Source organism: Mirounga angustirostris, unplaced genomic scaffold (genome assembly GCF_029215605.1).
Source record: "Mirounga angustirostris isolate CCGP_5_RB_7025 unplaced genomic scaffold, mMirAng1.0.hap1 SCAF_14, whole genome shotgun sequence".
Taxonomy (NCBI): Eukaryota; Metazoa; Chordata; class Mammalia; order Carnivora; family Phocidae; genus Mirounga; species Mirounga angustirostris.
In genome coordinates this window covers 23,058,328-23,086,010 of record NW_026991722.1, presented here as the reverse complement: position 1 = coordinate 23,086,010, position 27,683 = coordinate 23,058,328, and the positions used below count along the sequence as shown (strand labels likewise).

Genomic DNA, 27,683 nt, shown 5'->3' with positions numbered 1-27,683 from the left:
GGTAGGGCACTGGAGACCATGATGGCAACCTCTTCAAAAGGTGGGGCTTTCCCTGTGTGGCTATCCTTTAGGAATGGAGAGATGGACTCTCACAGACAAACAAAAGTTGGGAGAGTTCATCACCACTAGACCTGCCTCATTATAAATGCTATAAGGAGTTTAAGTGGAAATAAAAAACCACTAATTAGTAACATAAAAATATATGAAAGTGTAAAACTTACTGGGAAAGGTAAGTGTATAGTCAATTTCAGAATAATCTAATATTGTAATGGTGGTACATAAATCAGTTTTAATTGTAGTATAAAAGTTAAAAAAGCAGAAATATTAAAAGTTATAGGGATCCCTATAGTTATAGGGATACATGGCTGGCTCAGTCAGTACAGCATGTGACTCGATCTCAGGGTCATGAGTTCAAGCCCCATGTTATGTGTAGAGCTTACTTAAAAAAACTATGTATAGCTACAATAATTGTTAATGGATACAGAGTATAAAAAGATGTAAATTGTGGCATTATTAGCAGAAAATGGAGCAGGAGTAAGAAAAGTGTAGAATTCTTGTAGGCAATGAAGTTATCAGCTTAAAATAGAGTGTTATAAGATGTTTTATGTAAGTCTCATGGTAATCAGAAGGAAAAGACCTTTAGAAGATATCCAAAATATAAAGAGAAAGGAATCAGAATATATCACTATTTAAAAAAATCATCAAATCACAAAGGAAACAGCAAGACAGGGAGAAAGGAACAAAGGAATTACAAAACAGTCAGAAAGCAATTAACAAAATGGGAAGGGTAAGACCTTACCTATCAAGAATTACTTTAAATGTAAATGGATTAAATTCTTCAAGTGAAAGATATAGAGTGACTGAATGGATAACACAAACAAGACACAACAATATCTACAAGAAACTCATTTTAGCTTTAAGGCACAATAGCCAAGATATGGAAAGAACCTAAATATCTATTAACAACTGAATAGATAATACACACACACACACACACATTATTCAGCCTTAAAAAGAAGATTTTGGCATTTGTGATAACATGGATAAAGAGTGTATTATGCTAAGTTAATAAGCCAGACACAAAAAGACAAATACTGTAAGTTCACTTATATGTGGAATCTAAAATGGTCACACTTGTAAAAGCAGAGAGTAGAATGGTGATTGCCAGGAGCTGGGAGTTAGGGGGAATAGGGAGATATTTGTTAAAGGATACAAAGTTTTAGTTATGTAGGATGAGTAAGTTTTGGAGACATAATGTACAGCATGGTGACTATAGTTAATAATATTGTATAGGTGAAATCTGCAAAGAGAGAACTTATGTGTTCTCACTGCAAAAACAAACCAACCCCTCCCCAAACCCCCAAGCTATGTAGGATGATAAATATATTAACTAGCTAGACTGTGGTAATCATTTCACAATAGATACATATATCAATGTGTCAGGTAAATCTTAAATATATATAATTTTTATTTGTCAAGTGTATCTCAGTAAAGACAGGAAAAACTGATCTCATATAATGCTAGAGCTATTTACTTTGTAAAGTGCTTTGAGATCTAAAATCGAAAGTAGTTACAGAGCACAAAATATCATTACAATGATTTAGTGTCCCGTTATTTAAAGTTATTTTATGGTCAAGGTTATATAATTTATTATCGTAAGGTGAAGGAGAGCTCCTGCATGCCAAAATGAAAATATACAGTAGACACAGTAATATGTCTATTACACATATTTTAACAGGGAGCCTCCTGCTTGCATTTATCACCTGTGCTATTTGAGGGTGAGTTATGAGACCTCACAAAAAAAGGTGTATCTCTTTTTATGCACTCAGAATTTAGAAATAGTGGCTGAATAGATTTTGGAGAAGCTCTCTCTCTCTCTCAAAGAAAACACATGAGCACCATAGGACTCAGATCACCTCAGGGATTTGAATGACTAGAGCAATTTCTCTGCCTAGAGGTGTACTGGAATGAGCTAATGAGAAAGTACATGCAAAGAAAAAAGTTCCTAACTTTTGTCTTTTTTTGGCTGTGGTCCAGTGTTGTAAGCTGAAGATGCCCAAACTAACATGAATATATTGAGGTATCATGTTGCTTAAATAGGAAGGTCATTTTTATTTTTGGTCGTAGATGCACTCATTATTCCCATTTTATAAGTTGAAAAACAGAGCTAGAGAGAGATTCATCTGATGGCCGATGGAGAAATTGCTTCAGCTTTTGTCCGCTCAGCACTAATCATTGAGAATAATCATCATGGCAGTTCGTGGAGTATTAATCATATAAATAAATTGCATAGAGCCTGGCACATGGTGACCCTGCTGCTGTGTCAAACACTGCTGAGGGCTTTACTTGGGTTCCTTCATTAGACCCTCACCTTAGCCGTAGGAGGTAGCAGCTCCCGCTGTAGAGATGCAGACTCTGAAGCACAAAGAGGTTAAGTTAGTCAGTGATGGATCAGGAAGCAAACCCACGTCCACATGATTCCAAAGTCTGAGTCATTAACTGCTGACTCTCCTGTGCTGTCCAGTGCAGTGGCCACTAGCCATGTGTGAGTGGTTAGCACTTGCAATGTGGCTAGTTAGAGTTACGGTACAGAATTTGCTGTGACTGTAAAATACACACCACATTTTGAAGACTTAGTACAAAAAAAAAGAATGTAAAATATCTCATTGATGTTACATGTTGAACTGGTAATATTTTAGATATTTTGAGTTAAATAAAATATAATACCAAAATGAATTAAATTTATTTCTTTAAAAATGTTTTAATATGACTACTAGAGAATGAAAAATTGTGTATGCAGTGTGGGTCGTGTTTCTCTTGGGTAGTACTGCTAGACCCTGCTGTAACTGTCCCCTTGCCCTTCTTACAACAGTCCTGCCCACAGTAAGCCTTCCACATGTTCCGACTCACCCATGATTTACGTAAGCATGGTAAGAAAAAAGGAAAAAAAACATAAGTTGCCAAGTGATTCTTCTTGGAATGAGTGGAACACAGCTTAAAAAACTCAGAAGATGGACTATAAAGTGGTAATTCCCAGGGCTCAGGCCTCTGTCAGCTCTCCTTCCCTGCTCCCTCCTATCCTTTCCTCCTTTCGGCGATACACACTCTTGGAGCACTTAGAATGACCAAGGACTGGGCAAGGCCCTAGAAATTACAGAGAGGAATGAGAACCAGCAAGCAAGGACTTCACTTCTTCTTCTTCTTCTTTTTTTTTTTTGTAGTTTTTAATTTTATTATATTATGTTAGTCACCATACAATACATCATTAGTTTTTGATGTAGTGATCCACGATCCATTGTTTTCGTATAACACCCAGTGCTCCATGCAGTACGTGCCCTCCTTAGTACCCATCACCGGGCTAACCAATCCTCCCTCCCCCCTCCCCTCTAGAACCCTGTTTGTTTCTCAGGTCCATAGTCTCTCATGGTTCATCTCTCCCTCCAATTCCCCCCCTCCATTTTTCCCTTCCTTCTCCTAATGTCCTCTGTGTTATTCCTTATGTTCCACAAATAAGTGAAACCATATGATAATTGACTTTCTCTGCTTGACTTATTTCGCTTAGCATAATCTCCTCCAGTCCCATCCATGTTGATGTAAAAGTTGGGTATTCATCTTTTCTGATGGCTGAGTAATATTCCATTGTATATATGGACCACATCTTCTTTATCCATTCATCTGTTGAAGGGCATCTTGGCTCTTTCCACAGTTTGGCTATTGCGGACATTGCTGCTATGAACATTGGGGTGCATATGGCCCTTCTTTTCACTACATCTGTGTCTTTGGGGTAAATACCCAGTAGTGCAATTGCTGGGTCATAGGGTAGCTCTATTTTTAAATTTTTGAGGAACCTCCACACTGTTTTCCAAAGTGGCTGTACCAACTTGCATTCCCACCAACAGTGTAAGAGGGTTCCCCTTTCTCCACAACCTCTCCAACATTTGTTGTTTCTTTCCCTGTCCATTTTGGCCATTCTAACTGGTGTAAGGTGGTATCTCAGTGTGGTTTTGATTTGGATTTCCCTGATGGCTAATGATGATGAACATTTTTTCATGTGTCTGTTAGCCATTTGTATGTCTTCTTCAGAGAGGTGTCTGTTCATCTCTTCTGCCCACTTTTTGACTTGATTATTTGTTTTTTGGGTGTTGAGTTTGAGAAGTTCTTTATAGATTTTGGATACCAGCCCTTTATCTGTAGTGTCATTTGCAAATATCTTCTCCCATTTTGTGGGTTGCCTCTTTGTTTTGTTGACTGTTTCCTTTGCTGTGCAGAAGCTTTTTATCTTGATGAAGTCCCAAAAGTTCATTTTTGCTTTTGTTTCACTAACTTTTGGAGATGTATCTTGAAAGAAGTTGCTGTGCCCAATGTCAAAGAGGTTACTGCCTATGTTCTCCTCTAGGATTTTGATGGATTCCTGTCTCACGTTGAGGTCTTTCATCCACTTTGAGTTTATCTTTGTGAGGTGTTAGAGAATGGTCAAGTTTCATTCTTCTGCATGTGGCTGTCCAATTTTCCCAGCACCATTTATTGAAGAGACTGTCTTTTTTCCATTGCATGTTTTCTCCTGCTTTGTCAAAGATTATTTGACCATAGAGTTGAGGGTCCATATCTGGGTTCTCTATTCTGTTCCATTGGTCTGTATGTCTGTTTTCATGCCAGTACCATGCTGTCTTGGTGATCACTGATTTGTAATATAGCTTGAAATCGGGCAACGTGATGCCCCTAGCTTTGTTTTTCTTTTTCAACATCTCCTTGGCAATTCGGGGTCTTTTCTGATTCCATACAAATTTGAGGATTGTTTGTTCCAGCACTTTGAAAAATGTCATTGGAATTTTGATCAGGATGGCATTGAAGGTATAGATTGCTCTGGGTAGCATAGACATTTTAACAATGTTTATTCTTCCAATCCATGAGCATGGAATATTTTTCCATTCTTTTGTGTCTTCTTCAATTTTTTTCATGAGTGTTTTGTAGTTCCTAGAGTATAGATCCTTTACCTCTTTGGTTAGGTTTATTCCGAGGTATCTTATGGTTTTTGGTGCTACTGTAAATGGAATCGTTTCTTTAATTTCTCTTTCTACAGTTGCGTTGTTAGTGTATAAGAAAGCAACTGATTTCTGTGCATTGATTTTGTATCCTGCCACATTACTGAATTGCTGGATGAGTTCTAGTAATTTGGGGGTGGAGTCTTTTGGGTTTTCCACATAAAGTATCATGTTGTCTGTGAAAAGAGAGATTTGACTTCTTCTTTGCCAATTTGAATACCTTTTATTTCTTTTTGTTGTCTGATTGCTGTTGCTAGGACTTCTAGTACTATGTTGAACAACAGTGGTGAGAGTGGGCACCCTCGACGTGTTCCTGATCTTAAGGGAAAGGCTCTCAGCTTTTCCCCATTGAGGATGATATTCGCTGTGGGTTTTTCATAGATGGATTTTATGAGCTTGAGGAATGTTCCCTCTATCCCTATACTCTGGAGAGTTTTAATCAGGAAAGGATGTTGTATTTTGTCAAATGCTTTTTCTGCATCAATTGAGAGGACCATATGGTTCTTCTCCCTCCTCTTATTAATGTGTTCTATCACATTGATTGATTTGCGAATGTTGAACCACCCTTGCATCCTGGGGATAAATCCCACTTGGTCGTGGTGGATGATCCTTTTAATGTATTGTTGGATCCTATTAGCTAGGATTTTGTTGAGGATTTTGGAATCCATATTCATCAGGGATATCAGTCTGAAATTCTCCTTTTTGATGGGGTCTTTGCCTGGTTTGGGGATTAAGGTAATGCTGGCCTCATAGAATGAGTTTGGAAGTTTTCCTTCTGTTTCTATTTTTTGAAACAGCTTCAGTAGAATAGGTATTATTTCTTCTTTGAATGTTTGGTAGAATTCCCCAGGGAATCCATCAGGCCCTGGACTCTTGTTTTTTGGGAGGTTTTTGATCACTGCTTCAATCTCGTTACTGGTTATTGGCCTATTCAGATTGTCCATTTCTTCCTGTTTCAGTCTTGGCAGCTTATCGGTTTCCAGGAAGGCCTCCATTTCATCCAGATTGCTCAGTTTATTGGCATATAGTTGTTGATAATAATTTCTAATAATTGTTTCTATTTCCTTGGTGTTAGTCGTGATCTCTCCCCTTTCATTCATAATTTTATTAATTTGGGTCCTTTCTCTCTTCTTCTGGATAAGTCTGGCCAGTGGTTAATCGATCTTATTAATTCTTTCATAGAACCAACTTCTAGTTTCATTGATCTGATCTACTGTGTTTCTGGTTTCTAATTCATTGATTTCTGCTCTAATTTTAATTATTTCTCTTCTAATGCGACGCTTAGGCATCGTTTGTTGCTTTTTCCCTAGTTCTTTAAGGTGTAGAGTTAGTTGGTGAATTCGGGATTTTTCTATTTTTTTGAGTGAGGTTTGGATGGCTATGTATTTCCCCCTTAGGACCACCTTTGCAGTATCCCATAGGTTTTGGACCGATGTGTTTTCGTTCTCATTGATTTCCATGAATTGTTTAAGTTCTTCTTTGATTTCTTGGTTGACCCAAACATTCTCGAGCAGAGTGGTTTTTAGCTTCCAAGTGTTTGAATTTCTGCCAATTTTTTTCTTGTGATTGAGTTCCAGTTTTAGAGCATTGTGGTCTGAGAATATGCAGGGAATAATCTCAATCTTTTGGTATCGGTTGAGACTTGCTTTGTGACCCAGTATATGGTCTATTCTGGAGAAAGTTCCATGTGCGTTTGAGAAGAATGAGTATTCTGTTGTTTTAGGGTGGAATGTTCTGTAAATATCTATGAGGTCCATCTGGTCCAATGTATCATTCAAAGCTCTTGTTTCCTTGTTGATTTTCTGCTTAGATGATCTGTCCATTGCTGAGAGTGGAGTATTGAGGTCTCCTACAATTAACGTATTGTTATCAATATGACTCTTTATTTTGGTTAACAGTTGGCTTATGTATATGGCTGCTCCCATGTTGGGGGCATAGATATTTACAATTGTTAGATCTTCTTTTTGGATAGGCCCTTTAAGAATGATATAGTGTCCTTCTGTGTCTCTTATTACAGACTTTAGTTTAAAATCTAATTTGTCTGATATAAGAATTGCTACCCCAGCTTTCTTTTGAGGTCCGCTGGCATGGAAGGTGGATCTCCATCCCTTCACTTTCAGTCTGGATGTATCTTTAGGTTCAAAATGAGTCTCTTGTAGACAGCATATGGATGGGTCCTGTCTTTTTATCCAATCTGTAACCCTGTGCCATTTTATGGGAGCATTTAGGCCATTCACGTTGAGAGTGATTATTGAAAGATATGAATTAATTGTCATCATGTTGCCTGTGAAGACGTTGTTTTTATAGATTGTCCCTGTAAATTTCTGTTGTAGATCACTCTTGGGATCTTTCTCCTTTTATAGAACCCCCTTTAATATTTCTTTTTTTTTAAAGATTTATTTATTTATTTATTTGCGAGAGAGAGAATGAGGGACAGAGAGCATGAGAGGGAGGAGGGTCAGAGGGAGAAGCAGACTCCCTGCCGAGCAGGGAGCCCGATGCGGGACTCGATCCTGGGACTCCAGGATCATGACCTGAGCCAAAGGCAGTCGCTTAACCAACTGAGCCACCCAGGCACCCAGAACCCCCTTTAATATTTCTTGCAGGGCCGGCTTAGTGGTCACATATTCTTTCAACTTCTGCCGGTCGTGGAAGCTCTGCATCTCTCCATCCATTCTAAATGAAAGCCTTGCCGGATAAAGTATTCTTGGCTGCCTGTTCTTCTCATTTAGTACTCTGAATATGTCTTGCCACGCCTTTCTGGCTTGCCAGGTCTCTGTGGATAGGTCTGACGTTATTCTGATGTTCCTCCCTCTGTACGTAAGGACTCTCTTCCCCCTCACTGCCCTTAAGATGGTTTCCTTGGTTCTAAGATTTGCAAGTTTTACTATTACATGCTGGGGTGTTGGCCTGTTTTCCTTGATCTTAGGAGGGGTCCTCTCTGCCTCTAGGACTTGAATGTTTGTTTCATTCCCCAGATTAGGGAAGTTCTCAGGTACGATTTGCTCAAATACATCTTCTAGCCCTCTCTCTCTCTCCACTCCCTCTGGGATTCCAATTATTCTGACATTGGAACGCCTCATGGTGTCACTTATTTCTCTGATTCTATTTTCATGGATTCTGAGTTGTTTTTCCCTGGCCTCCTCTTTTCCCTTTTTATCTATTATACTGTCTTCCAGATCACTTATTCTCTCTTCTGTCTCAGTTACCCTAGCTGTTAGATTATCTAGATTGGATTGGATCTCATTGATAGCATTTTTAAGTTCTGCCAATTCACCTTTTATTTCTGCCCTTAGAGACTCTATGTTGCCATTAATTGATTTCTCCATTCTAGCCATTGTCTTCACAATTGCTAGCCTGAATTCCATCTCTGACATCTTGGTTATGTCTGCCTCCATTTGTAAGTCTGCAGCATAAGTCATAATATCTGAGTCTTTTCTGTTTTGGGGGCTCCTCCTCCTAGTCATTCTGTTGATGGGTATTTGAGGGAATGTATAGAGTTGAAATTATTGACCAGAACTCAAGCAAGATGCACCTGTTTTCTTGGGACCTTAGGGTTGCTGGCCTCTTGTTTTCCCAGCCTGTCTTCTGCAGGAGGGGCATGCCACGCTGTTACTCAGGCAACCCTGTTTGGGCGGAGTTGCCCTGCGCCCCTGTGGCGGGGGATGGGCTCAGTGGGAATCAGTCTTTGGGGCTTTTGTTCTCTGGCGCCTTTCCCTGGCGTCTCTTCTGCGAGTCAGAGCAGAAGAGACCGTTTCCAACCCTCTGCCTCAGAGCAGAGAGACCGCAGTCTGTTCTTCAGTGAGCTCTCCAGGCCACACCGTCTCCGTTTCTGTCCCTGCTGCTATAAACTGCAGCGGCCTGGGTTGTGCCCCCCTCCAGAGCGCTCCCAGTCCTGCCTCCAGGTCGGGGCACATCTCTGCCCTTTGTGCTTCTAAAACCGCCAGCCGCTCCCAATTCGCCTGCGCATGACTCCACCGCTTGGGGTTCTGTCCCGGGGACTGCAGTTCACGTGTGCGCGACTCCGCTGCTTGGAGTTTCCACCCTGGGGGTCGCAGTTCACCGGCACGACCCCGGCGCACCGGGTTTCCATCTCGGAGGCTGCAGTTCGCCTGCACGACTGTCGCTCCGGTTTCTGTCCGGGGGGGCTGCAGTTCACGTGCACACAACCCCGCCAGTCTGGTTTTCCACCCCAGGGGCTGCCCTAAAGTCCTTTCCTGACGCTACCAGTCTGCGAGTCTGTGCCCCGTCAGCAGCGCGCGAGGCTGTCACTCACCGGCGGTGTAGGATCCCTACGGCCAGGCTCCCTCTCGCTGCCGTTTATCCTCCGATATCTGCCCGCAGGATCACGGCTCCCTGCTTCATACCTCAAAACCAACCGCCTGCGATATTCTGTTTGTAGAGATCCAGATCTTCTTACATCTCAGGCTGGTTTCGTGGGTGCTCAGAGTGGTCTGGTAGATATCCAGCTCAATTCCGGGGACCAGTTGAAATAGGGTCCCCTACTCCTCTGCCATCTTTCCCCCAGGATTTCACTTCTTAATAGGGAAAATGGATCTATATTCGTTTGCTAGGGCTGCAGTAACAAGGTAGCACAGACTGAGTGGCTTAATCAACCAAAATTTTTTTCTCATGATTCTGGAGGCTGGCAATCCAAGATCAAGGTGTTGACAGTGTTGGTTTCTTCTGAGGCTTCTTTCCTTGGTTTGTAGATGGCTGTCTTCTCCTTGTGGCTTCACATTTGTTTTCCCTTTGTGTGTGTCTATGTCCAAATTAAGAAAAAAAAAAAAATTAAGGGATGAAGGAAGTCCCAAGAGAAAAGCGTGTGCTTAAATAATTAACTGGAAAAGAAAAGAGACAAGATTGTCCTTGGACCTTGAGTTGATGGTTCACTCCATGGTTTACAGAGTGGGAAACATATGACTTGGAGTTGGAAGGATGAGTTGGAGATTTACAGGAAGGCAAAGTTAAAGGGAGACATTCATGGCAGAGAAAAGAGCAACTGCAAAACTTAAAAGAATCTGGTCTGTTAGAGAAGTGCCGGCTGGTGTGGGCCATAGAATTTACATGGGAGATAGAAAGGGATAAAGCTGGAAAGGTAGAGCAATCTGGAGCAGAAGTTTCTGTGCCATGCTGAGGAATATGGACTTTATCTGGCAGGGAATGGAAGGATTTAGTGATAGGAGCTGGGTTTCTCTAGCGGCAGAGTGGGTGAGAAAGGGGAGTAGTGCTGGAAGGGGACCCAGCCACTACCATAGGACACCACCTATGGTCCTACATATCTTGGGTAGGACCTACCCACCTTGGATAGGTCCTACCTATCTTGGGTAGTCATCTTTATATTGGGGTCTGTGAGATGGTTGGGGCTGTGGCAAATCATCTGATAGGCTGTTGAAAAGATAGTAGAATCTCTCTTTTATTTATTTATAACATAAAAAGCAAATAAAACAGTTACTGGTACTTCTCTATGCAGTGACACTGGACTTTCATTTCACTTGGTCCATATGGTGTATGGCCATGTGCTTTACAGGACCTGAGGAATCCTGAAACGTGAGTGGAGGTTCTATCAGGTGGAGGTGCTGATGAGGGGGACTGCACTCCTTTGCTTGTTTCTAGTGTATTTTTCTGTACACTTGCTTGATTAAATGGACTTACAGATTTTTTAAAAAAAATTATGTCTCATTTAACCTGCACAAAATAGATGAGTGGCTTTGAATTCTGAAATGGAACTGGGGGTTTAAGGTGGTACTGATAATCCAGACATCAAGCAAACTATGGGCAGATGGTGGACCCAACAGTTCTACTTCTAAGTAGAAGCAAGTTTTTTTGTGAAACACAACTTGAGGTAAAAATAGTGATAATATAATCATCCAATAAGAGGTTGGCCCAAAAAATTGAAATAAAGAGAGGATCATTTAAAATATAAATTTATATCACTGTCGCTAATGTCAGACCTTACCCTAACTATATATTGGCCAATAATATACTCAATAAGATATTTAATAGAAATATTATTTACTTCTTTTTTTTTTAAGATTTTATTTATTTATTTGAGAGAGAGAATGAGAGAGAGCACATGAGAGGGGGGAGGGTCAGAGGGAGAAGCAGACTCCCTGCCGAGCAGGGAGCCCAATGTGGGACTTGATCCAGGGACTCCAGGATCATGACCTGAGCCGAAGGCAGTCGCTTAACCAACTGAGCCACCCAGGCGCCCCAGAAAAATTATTTACTTCTTTATTGTGTGTTTTAAAACACCCTTTTTTGGTAGTGTGTTTTATAATAAACATTATAGCCCTGGGAATTACCACTTTATAGTCCATCTTCTGAGTTTTTTAAGCTGTGTTCCACTCATTCCACTCATTCCAAACAGCAGGGTTCTAATAAACATTAGAACTATTGCTCATGTACATAATTCATAAATAAGTGAATACAGTTGGCCCTTGAAAAACATGGGGTTAGTGGTGCTGAACCCCTATACGATCGAAAATCCATGTATAACTTTGACTCTCCTAAAACGTAACTACTAATACCCTACTGTTGACTAGAAGCCTTACCAACAACATAAATAGTCAATGAACACATATTTTGTAGGTTGTGTGTATTATGTACTGTATTCTTACAATAAAGTAAGCTTAGGAAAGAAAATCTTATTAAGAAAGTCATAAGGGAGAGAAAATACATTCATACTGTATTGTATTTATTAAAAAGAATCCACATATAAGTCAACCGTGCAGTTTAAACTCATGTTGTTCAAGGGTCACCTATATATACAGAGAATCCATGTTCAAAATTTTTGCTGAATGGGTTTTCAGTTACAGAATTTTGGATTCTACAGCTTTAGGTAATGAGAACTTGAAATAAATGCGCAGATTGCCTGTAGCTTCCTGATTGCCCTCTGGGTGTCCATGCTTTGCTAATAATCGTGTGATAATTATTTGTCCAATCTAGTCTCCCTGCTCTGGACACCCTAGGGTACCTGGTGTGTCCTGAAAGTATAGACATTGGAACTCCTTTCCATAACGTCCTCCTCTCTGAGAAGTACTGAATGGTTTCCTTGGGTTGAGGCGGTGTGGGAAGTGTCTTCACAGCATTTGGGTTACGTAGCCTCTGAAGACTCCAGGCACAGGCAGTGCGGCTGCATCTCAGACTAGACCTGGGCAGTTGGTGAGCCCCTGGATGCAGGTTTCTGAGCTTTGCCCCAGAGCCTCTTCTATTTGGCCCCTCCCTACTCTATCTGGTTCCAGCCCAAATCTTCTTTATTCTTCCAATATGCAAAAGCCCTCCTCCCTTCTTTTCTATCATTTGATTCTTGATAAAGTATAGAGCAGCATAATGGCTCAGGAGACAGCGCCCCAAATCATCAGCAACTCAAAACGTATTTCCTCTTTCTCAAGTGTAGTAAGAAAGCTTCAGTTTTTGGAACCATGATGCCAGTGTTTACGTGGGGCATTGGGGGTGGAGGGATGAAAGATACTTTCATTCTTTCCTATGGAATTAATACCAAATCCCAGCCCCAGGCTGGAGCAAATGGCCTTTTCTAATATGGAAAGAAACTATGAAAGGATAAAGTAAGATACATTTTATAGGAAAAATATAATTTAAAAACTCAATATGCTTTTAATTTGGCTCCTAGCAGATAGTCCTTTCAAATGACTCTAGCCTCTGCAGGTATCCTCCTCCTCTGCTTTTGTTTGCTATGGTGATATGTGCTACACACTCACCAAAATGCAGCTGGGATACTGAGTTCTCCTCGGTTCTTCTCTGTCCAGAAAGAAGAGGATCCGTCTTGGCGCTCAGGCGGCCAGGTCTGTTCTGAGCTCCAATCTACCTAGCAACAATCTGAATTAGTTAGGACTCTTGGTTATAAGTGACAGAAACCAAACTTAACTGCTTTAAGTCCAGTGGGGACTTCATTGGCTCATCTGACTGGAAAGTTCAAAGGGTGGAGCCAGATTCCCATGCAGCTGGACATTGAGGATCATCAGGATTTGGCTCTCCTTCAACTTTCCCTGGCTTCTTTCTCACAAACCTTTTCTCTTGGAGCTGCTCCAACCCCAGAGGAAGAAAGACCTTCTCTCTCCTTCTCCTGGAGTCTACACATCAGGTCTCTTGGAGGGGATTAGATTGGCTTTTCTGTAGTCCCCTGCCATTCCAGAACCCATCACTGTGGCCAGGGGAATGGGAAGCTGTGACTGACCACATTTGGTGATACGCCTTCCCTGGGGCTAAAGGTGGTTGTGCTGGTCCTGTCCAACCACCAGAATGGGTTTCCCATAAGAGAGAGAGGTTCTGTAATTAGAAAAAGGGATACTGGCGAGGCCAAACCAAGAACTACCCGCCAGAGACCCCAAATAGTGACTGCTTGTGCTGCGCTTTGTCACCAGGCACCATATTAATAATAGCAAAAGAATCATGCACCAGACATTGTGCCAAGTGCTTTATGAATCCCGGTACTTATTTTTTATTTTTTTAAAAAGGTTTTATTTATTTGAGAGAGAGAATGAGAGAGAGAAAGAGAGAGAGAGCATGAGAGGGAAGAGGGTCAGAGGGAGAAGCAGACTCCCCGCTGAGCAGGGAGCCCGATGAGGGACTTGATCCTGGGACTCCAGGATCATGACCTGAGCTGAAGGCAGCCATTTAACCAACTGAGCCACCCTGGCGCCCATGAATCCCTGTATTTAATCCTACAGCAATCCCAGGAGCTAATGTAGACATCCGTTTTACAGTGAGAAAATGTAGGTGAGTGGCTTGTCACATACCAAACTCCCTGACAGAGATTTGAGTAAATAGTTCCGGTTTTTACTCAAGCTACCTCCTTCCCTCCTCTTTCTCCTCCTCTTCTTCCTTGTTGTTGTAATTATTTAATATCTTCTCCTTGGACTCAGGCATGAGTTGGTGGAACCTGAGCTTGGCTTGGAGACTAGCACAGAGCTGGACACCATGTGACACTCTAAATCAGCACTTCCCTCTAACCCCTCCCTCAGTACCCCTACTCTCTCTTCAGGATAAGTTATTTTGCATGGGGCTCCCTGGTGGTTTGAGGGTGAACATGGCTGTGGTTCTCCAGGGAGCCCTAATCCCCCCAACCCCTGCTCCTCCAGTAGACTTGCAGTGGGAGCTTCCTGGGCTCTGTTCCCAGTTCTCTTGCTCTTGGGCTATTATACACTCTACTTGTCAACCCTTCCTGGTGAGGAACTGGCATCCAGAGAGAGGAACTGACTTGCTCAGGTCACACAGCTAGTCTGTGGCAGAGCTAGAACTTGGCTTTGTTTAATCCACCATTACTTTTCCATTCTCCGTGTATAGAGGATGCATCCCAGGACTGCAGTGGGTGCCGGGAGTGAGCCCTGACCTCCCTGCCTACATGCCATGTTGCAAAGTTAAGTTCTCTGGACTGGGAGTCAAAACACTCAGATTGTAGGCCTGGGTTCAACAGTGCCAACTGAGTTTTAGGAAAGTCCTGTTACTTCTCAGAGCCTATGTTTTCTTCACCTAAGCACTGAAATAACGCCAGCTCAGTCTCCCTGAATGCATTATTGAAAGGGTACAACAGGTGAAATGTATGAATAGGTTTTGGAAGCTCTATGTAAGTGTTTCATAGTACTTTAGTGTAACTCACTAGAAACCTTCAGCAAATATTTTCTTGTTGAATGGTTGAATACAGAAGCACTTCTTTCTCAATCAGCTCCCAAGCCCTGGAGTGGTATCCAAATAGTATTTTCCCTGGGTTTTGGCTGATAGTGGTTATTCACAAGTCGTTCTCAGATGGTAATTCCTTTCCCCCACAGTCCCAAGGAAAACAACCCCACTGGATTTTTGCTCAGAAAAGGAACATGAAATCCATAATCATGGGGCTCATATGCTTTATAGACCTTTCCTGGTTAAAAATGTGACTGTATTTTGGAGTCTCGGTCAGATGATGGGGAGCTGTGCCCTGCTGGTGGTACGAAGCTCCAGCCACGGAATGAGCAAAATCAGCCTGTTCTTGGGCAGAAGGAGCTAACACAACATTCACCTTCTATGTCCCTCGGGGCTTTTGTGTTTCACTAAAAGCCATGTGTCTTCAAAAGGCCTCGTGAGGACAGAGATCCCAGTTAAGTTGTCTTTAGTCCTGCACTGAGGCCTCTGGCTCGGGCCTTCCTTACCAGCCTCAGAGGCCTCAGGATCTTTTCCCTGGATTGGGCGCTGCTTCTCTTCCCAACTGCGCTTCCAGTTTCCCATGGCACACGTTTATCATCTTCCTGCTCTGCTTTCATCACACTACTCCCTGTTTACAAACTCACAGTGGCTTGAAACACTTTAATCTAGTGTTTGATGAATTCCAGTGTCAGCTTCAGTTTACCTTTCCAATATTGTCTTCCATTTATCTTCTGTATGAATCCCCAAATCCAGAGGAGCCTGGTTTATTCTCCGAGCTGTAAATGTTCTGCATCCTTTCTTGGACCTTCGCTCCTACCTGTTCCCCCTGCCTGAGGTGAATATCCTTCTCCTTTCCCCAGCTGCACCCCGGGCCTCTTCAGCTCCTCTGTATCCTTAAGGACCTTCCAATTCTGCCTATTCTTGTAGCCATCCCTAACAGCGACAGCTTATGGAGTTTCTCTTTTCTCTGGGCTCTCATCACACCTTATTACACCTACTCTCTTCTACTCCAACTGTTCCTCTGTTTATCCACGTGTCTATTCAATTTAAAAGGATTTATTGAGGGTGGGGGGGAAGGGGTAATTGGGTGACGGCCATTAAGGGCAGGTGGTGATCTGATGAGCACTGGGTGTTATACGCAACTGATAAATTATTGAACGCTACATCTGAAACCAATGATGTACTCTATGTTGGCTAATTGAATTTAAATAAAAAAAATAAAATAAAAGGAAGGTTTTTCAACTTTAAAATCCTTGGAGATTACCTGGCTTAATTCCTCAGAACTAACCCAAATGGTTTTGAAAGAGTCATTATTTCTCTCACACAGTGAACATATGATGCTTTTACTTAGGAAGAGGAAGAAAAAATGTTTACAGTCTCCGTTTGTACTTTAAAAAAATTTCTATAACATTAGCTCTTGATTCAGAAATTATAAATAAAGCTGTTTTGTCATCCAATGTTACTGAAAAAAAATAGAAGGATTTATGGAGTCATTTTATTTAATGAATGAATGTATTTTAAAGATTTTTGTTTATTTATCTATTTAGAGAGTGGAGCTGGGGAGGGGCAGAGGGAGAAAAAAAGAATCCCACACAGGCTCCTTGCCCATCGTGGAGCCCGGCACGAGGCTTGATCCCACGACCCTGAGATCATGACCTGAGCTGAAATCAAGAGTCAGATGCTTAACCAACTAGGCCACTCATGCACCCCTTGAGTCATTTTATAAAATCTTCAATGTAGGGACAATGTCTTATACTCAGTTTCCTCCAAAGCAGCCTATTCATTCAACAAATACCAAATTTTTATTTATTTATTTTATTTATTTTTATTTTTTATTTTTTATTTTTTAAAAGATTTTATTTATTTATTTGAGAGCGAGAGAGAGAGAGCACATGAGAGGGGGAGGGCCAGAGGGAGAAGCAGACTCCCCGCCGAGCGGGGAGCCCGATGCGGGACTCGATCCTGGGACTCCAGGATCATGACCTGAGCCGAAGGCAGTCGCTTAACCAACTGAGCCACCCAGGCACCCTCAACAAATACCAACTTTTTAAAGTCAGAATTCTTCCTGCTAAAAGTTAGGGTAATCCAGTTCGATATAGCATAAAAGCAAAAGAAGAAAGAAAAGGTGTGTGTGTTTGTGTGTGTGTGTGTGTGTGTGTGTGTGTGAATCATTGGTGGGATTTAGGAATTTAAAGTATATTGTCAGACTGAGGAGAATGGCTCCTTAAAGCTACAGTTTCACATCTTCCCAACTTGGCAAACCTTTCAGGAAGAGGTACGTGTATATGCATGCACACATGTGCACATACACATGGATGTCTATTCACATCTATAAACAAATTTAGGGAAGGGCCTGATTGGACCTGCTTGGATTATTCATTCCTGACCATTTGCTTTTGCTGTAGGTGTGAAGTGCTATGATGGATCGAACCAGGGTCTCATGCCCTACTTTGTGACTGTATGTCGTCTTGAGGTAGGGCACTGGTATCGGACAACCTCAGTATGACCAGTGGGAATGTAGGGGAGCAATTCTCCCTACAAAATGGGAATGGTGGGCAGACAAAAACCTCAGAAGTCGTCCATATATGTCAGCCAGAATTCTACATGTGGTAGATGCTTGATAAATATTTCTTTATTGAATGTTTGCTTTTTAACTTCAAAGTTACCTTTTAATTTCAGGGAAATCTGCTCATACTTAAAACTAATTCAATGCCAGGATTACTGGACATTACTGTTAAAACTTTTTGAAGTCCCTCTAAGTGATATCTTCCTTTTGGTCTTGGTTTTTCTCCTGGGGTATCATACCAATAGTCTAATCCCACAACCACAAGATGGCCTTTTCAAGTGGTAAAGGCAGCTGTCTCGTACCCTTCTGAAACATCCCACTTTGAGACTAAACACCCATTTCCAAAAACTGCTTCCATATAACATGGAAACCCTTTGCTCTTCTCTAGTTTTTCATGATCTGGCTAAAATGAGTCCCCTGGAACTGAGCTGAGCAAAATATTTTTGAGGCATATGACTGTGCTTCACCTCCCTAGTTCTATACACTATACATTGATTGATTTAGCCCAAGCTTTCATTAGAATGATTTTATAACCATGTCATTGTGTATATTGATGACACTGTAAGTTTTTAAAACAACCAATTAACAAAATCACCTGGAATTCTATTTTTGGTCCTTTTGCTCTTGTATGTGGTTTCAGGTGTTCATGTAAGAGATCCAATCAGGTCACATCTCTCAACACCACTGACTCTCCCAGTAACCCCTCCAATGGCCCAGCAGGTACCGGAGGAGAAGGTGCAGCAGAAGCTTATGATTCAGGTTCCTTCAACATGTCGGAATGGTGCCCCAATACTGGTCCTCTCCAGTCCACTTTGATTTAGTCCGCCTGCCCTTCAGAGCTAGGAGACAGGAATCATATTCTCAGTTTATTTTACGTGGACAGTAAGCTCATCCAGGCATGTTGAAGGCTGAACCAACTGTATTACTTTGCTTGGGCTTCCATAACAAAGTACCACAGACCAGGTGGCTTAAACAGCAGACATTTATTTTCTCCCAGTTCTGGAAGCTGGAAGTCCAAGAGCAAGGGGTTGACAGGGTTGGTTTCTCCTAAGGCCTCTCCTCTTGGCTTGCAGATGGCTGCCTTCTACCAGTATATTCATGTGGCTGTTTCTGCGCCTGTCTGTGCCCACTCATATTGGATTCTGGCCTACCCTGGTGACCTCCTTTTGCCTTTCTAAAGACTCTACTTACAAATACAATCACATTCTGAGGTACCAGGGATTAGGACGTTAGCACATGCATTTTGGGAGGACACAATTCAGCCCATACCAACCAATCTACTGAAGGTGTTTATGTGCTTGTGAGCATGGGCACCCATGCATAGCAGTGGTGGGGAATGGTGACAATCACAGAACAGGATTGCTAAGGTGGAGGAACTAGACATCTTAGTCGAAGCCCAGAGTTAGGATGAACAGCTAACCCAGGAGCGAGTGAGGAAATGCTGTTCATTACAATTCTGGGCATTGGGTTCTGTTCCCCATTCTTATTTCCAAAAAGATCAAGCCCCAGAATATCCTGCCATGAGTCAGGGAACCAATGACAGAGTTTGCACCTAAGAAGAAGCTTTTCAATACTCTGGGTCAACCCGAAGGATACATTAAGTAGAAGCTCTTACTTAATATTTTTTTAGTGATCGGAGTGATGGACTAGCAAGTGAGCCTGTGGAGTGTGCTGGTGACGCTGTGGACATCATTAAATAGCATGCAAATCATTAACCAGGAATGTAGACAGGGCGACCAGACTTAATCATTTTTATTCCCACCCCTGGGTAAGCTTGGCAGCATAAGTACCCTCACCCCTGCCATGAGGAACTGCTCTGAAATGCAAAGTTTGACTCAGCTAGCAGAGTAAAAGCAACTGCAATGGTCTCGTTTCTTTTTGAGTAATGATATGCCAGTTTCCCGATAAATTGCATAAAGGTGAAGGAGAAAAATACGTCTTTGACCTTTCTCATTTATAACCACACTTAGATATTTCTTCTCATATCTTATGCTAGCCACAGAGCTTTGCATAGCAGAGATTTAATTTCCTCCTGCTGCAGGCATTAAAATGGATAGGCGCTCCCTCCCTCCTTCCCTTGTCCCCTGCAACCTGAAGTCTTCTATGTGGCTGTCATTCAGCGTTTGTCATTCACAGGACCTGAGTGAGGGGCGTTGCAGGTGAAATCCTTCCTTTCTAAAGAAGCAAACTTTTCCCACAGTGCAGAGCAAATAGGTGCCCGATGGGAAGAATTATGGACACTGAGCATGTGGGATGTGGCAGTCACACCCTCTGGGTGATGAATATCTTTTATCCAGATAAATGTACTTATAATTTGTTAGTTTAATTACTGCGGCCTTGCAAAGTCTTGAGCCAGTAATTCCTTTCTCAAGAAATTACAGACCTTAAATAATTCTGTGGGAAGACTAATTCTTCACTCTGGTTTTTGGACATTTCTCTGAAACATATTTCCAGAACCCAGCTGGGTGCCATTAACAACTCCCTGGGATGGTTCTGGTTGCATTGTAACCTATAAACCCCTCTTTGGAGTGGCTTCTTTATTTCTAACATTGAAGTGTAAATCTCCTTTCAATAATTACCTTCCCCAGCTCCTTTTAGGATGTGAGAAAGATTTTATCTTTTCCAAACAACCAGAAGTCTTTGTTCCCAAAGAAGAAAGTAAGGGAGCCCTCCCCCAGCTTGACCCCAGTCTGAATCTGAAAGAAGGGTCTGGTAAGGACACAATACTTACTGGAAACACCAACCACTCTTTATCTCTGCCTTGTTCCAAGGTTGGGCACTGAAAAGTTCAAAGTTTGCCCCGGTAAAAAAATGTATGCTTTCTCTCCTACTTTCTAATTTCTGCTTATTTTCTCTGTTTTACTAATGTGTGAGAGCTGGCTTAGCTGGCTTTCTGTCAATAGGAAATCTCTGCTAATTGGCATTTCTCTGCTTTGCAAGCAGAAGGATAACTGATATTCATAATGATATTCTAGAGGCTCTGTAAGATCCTGAAGAATCTCATGAATTCTCAAAAAATGATTGACTTCAGTGCAGAATAATTTTAGTGTCAGGTGTGTTTTACGGTTTTCTGATTCGCTGCAAATTGGATGTCTGTGTATGGGATATCACTTTCTATTTTACCGAAGTATTAAGTGGAACTCTGTACTCTTTTGGGAGAAATGGAATACAGGACATTTTCAGTTTGGAAGCTCTTGGTGTCTGGATAGGAGTCAGGTCTAATGCTTCTTTTATCTTTGGTGCATTTAGGAGGTGCTCAGAGCATGTTTATTGGATAACTGACCAGTGCAGAGACATCGGTAGTGTAGGCCTGAACAAAGAATCATCCCCTAGGCAGGTCTGAACCGGAACCTGATATTCTTGTTAAACCTGAGACGTCAGATAGATGGGACTAGAGTGGGCTGCAAAAACCTAGAAATCAGGAAAACACACACCGAATGCAGATCAGAACAGGTAAAAGACCTAAATCCAGGGGTTTGAGGTATTGAGAACAATTCCACAAGGCAGAAGTACCAAGGTGGACCTTAAATCATGTAGCTTTTGCTGTGTGTGGGGGACCAAGGTGTCACTGCCCGTCACCCACAGTCATGTGGGCCCACGGATGCCGGTATGGAACATAAGACTGCAGACGATTGGTTGCTGAGACTACAGCAAGGCCAAGCATCTGTTTCTACTGCAGACGATTGGTTGCTGAGACTACAGCAAGGCCAAGCATCTGTTTCTACTGCAGACGATTGGTTGCTGAGACTACAGCAAGGCCAAGCATCTGTTTCTACTGCAGACGATTGGTTGCTGAGACTACAGCAAGGCCAAGCATCTGTTTCTACTGCAGACGATTGGTTGCTGAGACTACAGCAAGGCCAAGCATCTGTTTCTACTGCAGACGATTGGTTGCTGAGACTACAGCAAGGCCAAGCATCTGTTTCTACTGCAGACGATTGGTTACTGAGACTACAGCAAGGCCAAGCATCTGTTTCTACTGCAGACGATTGGTTGCTGAGACTACAGCAAGGCCAAGCATCTGTTTCTTCTCTTTGTGATGGATCCTGACTGTAACAGCCAAAGCAATTATGTGTCCGTTCGCGTTGATGGTTGAGATGGCCACATCTATCCATTCATCCCTTGCTGCTGTCTGCGTGGTTTGCATACCCAGGCAAGACCTAACATCGGTGCCATTTGACTCTAGGCTAAACTCTTACACTCAGTGGGAGAACAGCTATCCTTATGTATTATAAGAGGTAGATTCTATCCTCTAACTTACATTAAGTAACTGACACTTATTGCTCTCACTGGTCAAAGCACCTGTGTAACTGAGAAGAAATGAGAAAGAGTTCGTTGTTCCTGTTTCACATAAATACTTCTGTGTAACGACCTACCCCAAAACTTAGTGCCTTAAAGCGACAGTGATTTATTATTCCTCATGAGTTTAGGGTTGACTGGAAGTCCTTCTGCTGGTCTCCTTGGAGGTGTCTCATATGGCCGCATCCAGGTAGTGGATTAGCTGGCTGGAAGATTTGAGAAGGCCTCTCCCATTTGGTAGGTTGCCTCTTCATTTTGTTGATGGGTTCCTTTGCTCTGCAGAAGCTTTTTTTTTTTTTTTTCTTTAAGATTTTATTTATTTGTCAGAGAGATAGCGAGCACTAGCAGGGGGAGTGGCAGGCAGAGGGAGAAGCAGGCTCCCTGCCGAGCAAGGAGACCGACTCATGACTAGGTTCCAGGGCCCTGGGATCATGACCTGAGCTGAATGCTGATGCTTAACCAACTGAGCCACCCGTGCGTCCCTATGCAGAGGCTTTTTAGTATGATGTAGTCCCACTTATTTATTTTGGTTTTTGTTGCTTTTGCTTTTGGTGTCAGATTTAAAAAATCATCCCCAAGATCTATACCAAGGAAATTACTGCCTATGTTCTCTTCTAGGAGTTTTATGGTTTCAGGTCTTATGTTCTAATCTTGGATCCACTGCAAGTTGATTTTTGGTATCATGTAAGATAGTGGTCAAGTTTGATTCTTTTTCACATGGCTCTCCAGTTTTCCCAACACCATTTATTGAAGAGACTGTCCTTGCCCCATTGTATATTCTTGGTTCCTTTGTCATAAGTTAATTGGCTGTATATTCATGGGTTCATTTCTGGGTTCTATATTCTATTCCATTGATCTAGGTATCTGTTTTTATGCCAATACCATACAGTTGTTTTTTTTTAAGATTTATTTATTTATTTTATTTATTAATTAATTTCATTTTTAATTTATTTTTATTTATTTATTTTTTATTTTTTTAAATGGTTTTTTTTTAAGATTTTTTTTTTTTTTATTTTATTTACTTGACAGAGAGAGACACAGCCAGAGAGGGAACACAAGCAGGGGGAGTGGGAGAGGGAGAAGCAGGCTTCCTGTGGAGCAGGGAGCCCGATGTGGGACTCGATCCCAGGGCCCTGGGATCATGACCTGAGCCGAAGGCAGTCGCTTAACCAACTGAGCCACCCAGGCGCCCTATTTTTGTTTATTTTAGGGAGGGAGAGCACACGTGTGTGAGTGAGGAGAGGGGCGGAGGGAGAGGAGAGAGAGAATCCCCACACAGACTCCCTGCTAAGCACAGAGCCTGATGTGAGGTTGGATCCTGTGACACTGAGATTATGACTTGAGCCGAAATCAAGATTTGGCTTGATTTCCATACCATATAGTTTTAATTACTATGGCTTTGAAATATACTTTGGAATCAGGAAGCGTGACACTTCCAGCTTTGTTTTTCTTTTTCAAGATTGCTTTGGCTATTTAGAGTTTTTTGTGATTCCCATACAAATTTTAGAATTATTTGTTCTTTTTTTGAAAAACACCATTGGAATTTTGATAGGGATTTCACTGAATCCCTAGATTGCTTTGGGTAGTATGAACATTTTAATGATATTGATTCTTCCAACCCATGAGCATAGAAAAATCTTTCCATTTATTTGTGTCTTCTCCAATTTCTTTTATTAATGTCTTATAGATTTCTATATACAGGTTTTACCCTTCCTTGGCTAAATTTATTCCTAGTTATTTTATTGTTTTTGATGCAATCGTAAATGGGATACAGAGAGGTTTGTGGTTGCCAGAAGTGAGGGGTTGGGGTCTGGAGAAGTGGGTGAAGAGGGTCAAAAGGTTAAAAAAAAAAAAGAGGTGTGGGGAGAAAGCCTCTCTTACATGTCTGGGGTCTGGGTGCTGATTGTCAGCTGGAAAATTACTCTACAAAGCTCAGTTTCTCTCCCTCTCTCTCTCTTGTCTCATCCCCAGGCCTCTCCATGTGATCCTTATCTCCAGCAGGATAGCTTGGACTTCCTTATAGCACGGCTGCTGGTTTCCCCGAATGCAGAGGGAGAAGCCATCAGGACAAGGCCTTAGCCAGGAACTGGCCCCGTGTAAGTTTAATCACTGTTGATTGTTTAGAGTAAGTCATGGGGTCAGCCCAGTTTCAAGAGAAAGGGAAATAGTTCCCACTTCTTAATGGGAGGAACAGCAAATTAATTGGCAACCATCTTTAATCTATCACATCTCCTTTTATCAGATGCCTGCCCCTCAGGCTGATGCTCCAAGTCAAGCAAATGAGCCTCTTTCACACAAAGTCTGAGTGCCCCTCGTTTGGCCACTTCCACACTGGGCCTTGGGGTGGGTGAGTCTGAGTACATGAGCCATTTAAGAGCTTTTACTCAGATTGTTATAGTCTTATGGATCTTGTGGACATGAGCGCTATTGCATTTCAAAGCTAGCTGTTTTGGGGGCTCATCTCCCAGGTGCAAGTCTTAAAAATTGGGTGTGCACAATGTGGGGTTCAAATCCTTCACTCCTCAAGGAGAAGTTCTGGGTTTTGTGTTCCCTCCTGACTGTGGGTCACTGCACTGGGGGAGAAGTTTATGGGAAGACGGTCTCTCCTGTCTGCTTGGATATGGACCTTCTCTCATTCTTCTGTTGCATAGGAGTTGCTCAGCCAATTTTTAGGTATTTTTTTCCAGAGGAAGTTGTTTCATATGCAGCTGTAGATTCAGTGTGTTCATGGGAGGAGGTGAGTTCAGGATCCTAATCTATCACTATCTCGAACTGGAATATCTCTTTTTAAACAGTTACTGATTGTCAGCCAAAGGGAGAAATACATGAATGTTTATCTTGTAAGTTGTGAGGCGTAAGCAAGTTGGGTGCAAAATACAGCATCTGGGGCAGGTCAATAAATAGCTTTCTTTTTCCTGATTTGAGGATCCACTGTCATGGGGAGACTATTGCCAGCAATCTATAATTCAGGGGCAGAGCATCTTTCTGTCAATTGTGCTTTAGTTATCCCCAGCTGGGGATTAAGTGAGCTGTGACATGTAAACTACTTAGAACAGTGTCTAGGACATGGTAATCATTCAATAAATGTAAGCTTATTAGTATTATTGCTGTTATTATTGAAGGGCAATGATTCCTAAAAACAAAACAAAACACCACTCCAAGATTATATGCAACCCACCTTCCTGGTTATGAACATTCTTCCTTGCATTTTAGTTACTCTTTACCTTTGTGTAATACAATTTTAGAGATGTTCACAATCTTAGAGATCATTTAGACCCATTTCTTCATTTCACAGAAAGAGATTTTTTAAAATTTAATTAAAAATTTTTTTTCAAAGATTTTATTTATTTATTTGAGAGAGAGAGCACGGGCATGAGTAGGGGGAGGGGCAGAGGACGAGGGCTAAGCAGACTCCCCGCTCAGCATGGGACTTGATCCCAAGACCCTGGGATCATAATCTGAGCCAAAGGCAGATGCTTAACCAACTGAGCCACTGAGGTGCCCTCACAGAAAGAGATTTAAAGTCAAGCCTGGGGAACTGACTTTATGTCACACAGCTAGTTAGAGAATTAGTGCCAGATCACAAGACTTCAAGCTTCTAACCAGGAACTCTCTTTACTGCACTCTTGAGTGTAGAATGTTCCAACTCATTTGCTTTAAAAATAAGAGCTGGGGATACAAAGCTTTATTTTGTAGGCATAACATATTTACATAAACAGTTTGGTTTTATATATCAGCCATGTCTTTTGGAGGAAAAAGGGAAAAAGTGGAAAGATGAAGGACATAGAAAACTGGCTAAAGGACAAACCATTAGAGATGAAGATACATACATACAGAAAGAAAGAGGGTTAAAAGATGCAAGATGATTTAGTGATAGCTTTTATTGGTAATAAGTGCTCAGATGCTGTTGGGCAGAATTTGTTCTGTCTGTCCAACATTCCTTTCCCCCTTGTCTGGCAGCAGCAGCCCTGTTACCTTTTTCCAAAATACCCCTCATCAATTCTAGCCTGGTGGCTATGATGATTCTGACAATCACATCACCTTATTTTCATGGCTACGGGGATTGCTCCATAATGGGGTGGACACTTGAACCTCAGTCAAAGACCTTCCCTAGGGTTGATATATATACTCTAGAGCAGTGAAAGGAAGGTGTCTTGAGCAAGGTTGGTTTGCTTTCTACCATTTTTAGTGAAATCTGGAATAGACAGAATAGCCATGTCCAACTTCCTTAGAAGATATCTCAGCCATGTCCTCCATCTTCATATATCCTGCCATTCCTTTACTCATTTCTCATTTATTAAATATTTAATGACCATTTGCTATGCCCTCAGCACCATAATACAGTCATAGTTCTTTCACTCATGGACCCTACAGTCTGATGTGTGAGATAGACAATAAAAAAAAGTAAGCAAATTGAGTTGTAGTAAGAGCCTTGTTATAGAATAAATAATGGCCCCAGAGATGTCCACATCCTAATCCCCAGAACCTGTGAATATGTTACCTTACATGACAAAAGGGACTTTGCAAATGTGGTTAGAGAAGGCTCTAGATATGGGGAGATTTTCCTGGATTATCTGGGAAGGCCCAATGTCATCATGAGGGTCTTTATAAGAGGGAGGCAGGAGGGTCGGAGTCAGAGAAGGTCATGTGAAGGTGGGCACAGAGATAGATTAGAGGACGCTGTGCTGCTGGCTTTGAAGCTGAAAGGGGCTGTGAGCCAAGGAATGCAGGCCCCCTCTAAGACCTGGAACCAGGAAGGACACAGATCCTCCTCTGAAGCCTCCACAAGGAATGCAGCTTTGCTGACACCTTGACTGTAGGGCTCCTGACCGTCAGAACTGCAGGAGGATATGTTTGTATTGTTTAATCACTAAGTCTCTGCTATTTTGTTGCAGCAGCAATAGGAAACTAATACAAACCTCAAAGGCAAAGAACGAGTTGTATAGAAGAATCATGTGAGGAACCTTATTAAGATTGGGGGGTTAGTGAAGACCTTTCTGGAAACTAATATTTTGGCTAAAGACCTCATCAAAGAGAAGGAGCCAAGCTTCAAAAAAGGTAGGGTGTTGAGAATTGCATCCAGAGAAACAGTGCTAGAGAAGACTTCACAAGTGGCAGTTCTGTCTGTTACAGCAACTGAAGACAGGTGGGGCAGGATAACTAGAGGAGGGGCATCAGATGATGCTGATTCATGGACTCCAGAGCCTGCTGCTCAGAGTTTCATTCTTCCCTTCTCCTCAACTTCCCAAGTCCTTTCCCCATCTTCCCATCCAGCTCTAACTGTCGTTGCCCCAGGCCTTCCATCACCTTAGCAGCTTTCTGCATCTCCCTCTACCTCCCAGACTCTGCTCCCTTCCTTGAACTGGGGTCCCTGGACCTCTGGAGACCTCCAGATTTATCTTTGGGGAGGTATCCTCAGATTTCACAAAAATGTTTCTTCTTTCTTTCTATTTTATTTTTTAGAGTAATCTCTACACTCAATGTGGGGCTCAAACCCATGGTCCTGAGATCAAGAGTCACACACTTTTCTGCCTGAGCTAGCCAGGGGACCCCAAAATGTTTTAATTTCAATAATAAGTTTTAAAATGGCATATGCTTAGGCCATCATCTGGGTGTATCTGTTTGTGTTTCGTTTTAAGATTTTGGTGCCTCAGGTGCCATTTGAAGGCCAAATGAGGTCCAGGCAGGGCACATAAGCATTGGTTTTGAAGGAGGTTGCCCAGAAAAGAGTAGAAGGAAATGAAATGATTAGAGGGCACGTAGCTGAGCTTGAACAGCAGCGGGTAGCACCATGCTGGCCTTGTGAGCAGATCTGTTTGGTGGATTCATTCTTTCTATGCACTTACCTGTAATACTTCACTACCACTAAGTGGATTTGAAAACAGACAAATGGAGGGGCACCTGGGTGGCACAGTCGGTTAGGTGTCTGCCTTCGGCTTAGGTCATGATCCCAGGGTCCTGGGATCAAGCCCTGCATCAGGCTCCACACCCAGCACGGAGTCTGCTTGAGATTCTCTCTCTTTCCCTTTCCTTCTGCCCCTCCTGCTTGTGCTCTCTCTCTCTCTCTCTAAAATAAATAGCTAAAATATTTTTTAAAAAGAAAATATACCAATGGAGATCTTTTCCCCATTTTTTTG

The 27,683-nt window shown here is 42.1% G+C and overlaps 1 long non-coding RNA gene across 1 annotated transcript in view; it reads left to right on the top strand.

Moving 5' to 3' along the window:
- Positions 1-27,683, top strand: part of LOC123852586 (uncharacterized) — a 111,142-nt gene that overhangs the window by 9,498 nt on the left and 73,961 nt on the right. Inside the window, exon 2 of the long non-coding RNA XR_008507016.2 lies at positions 23,518-23,642. This is a non-coding gene — a long non-coding RNA (uncharacterized LOC123852586). The remainder of the gene's footprint in view (positions 1-23,517; positions 23,643-27,683) is intronic.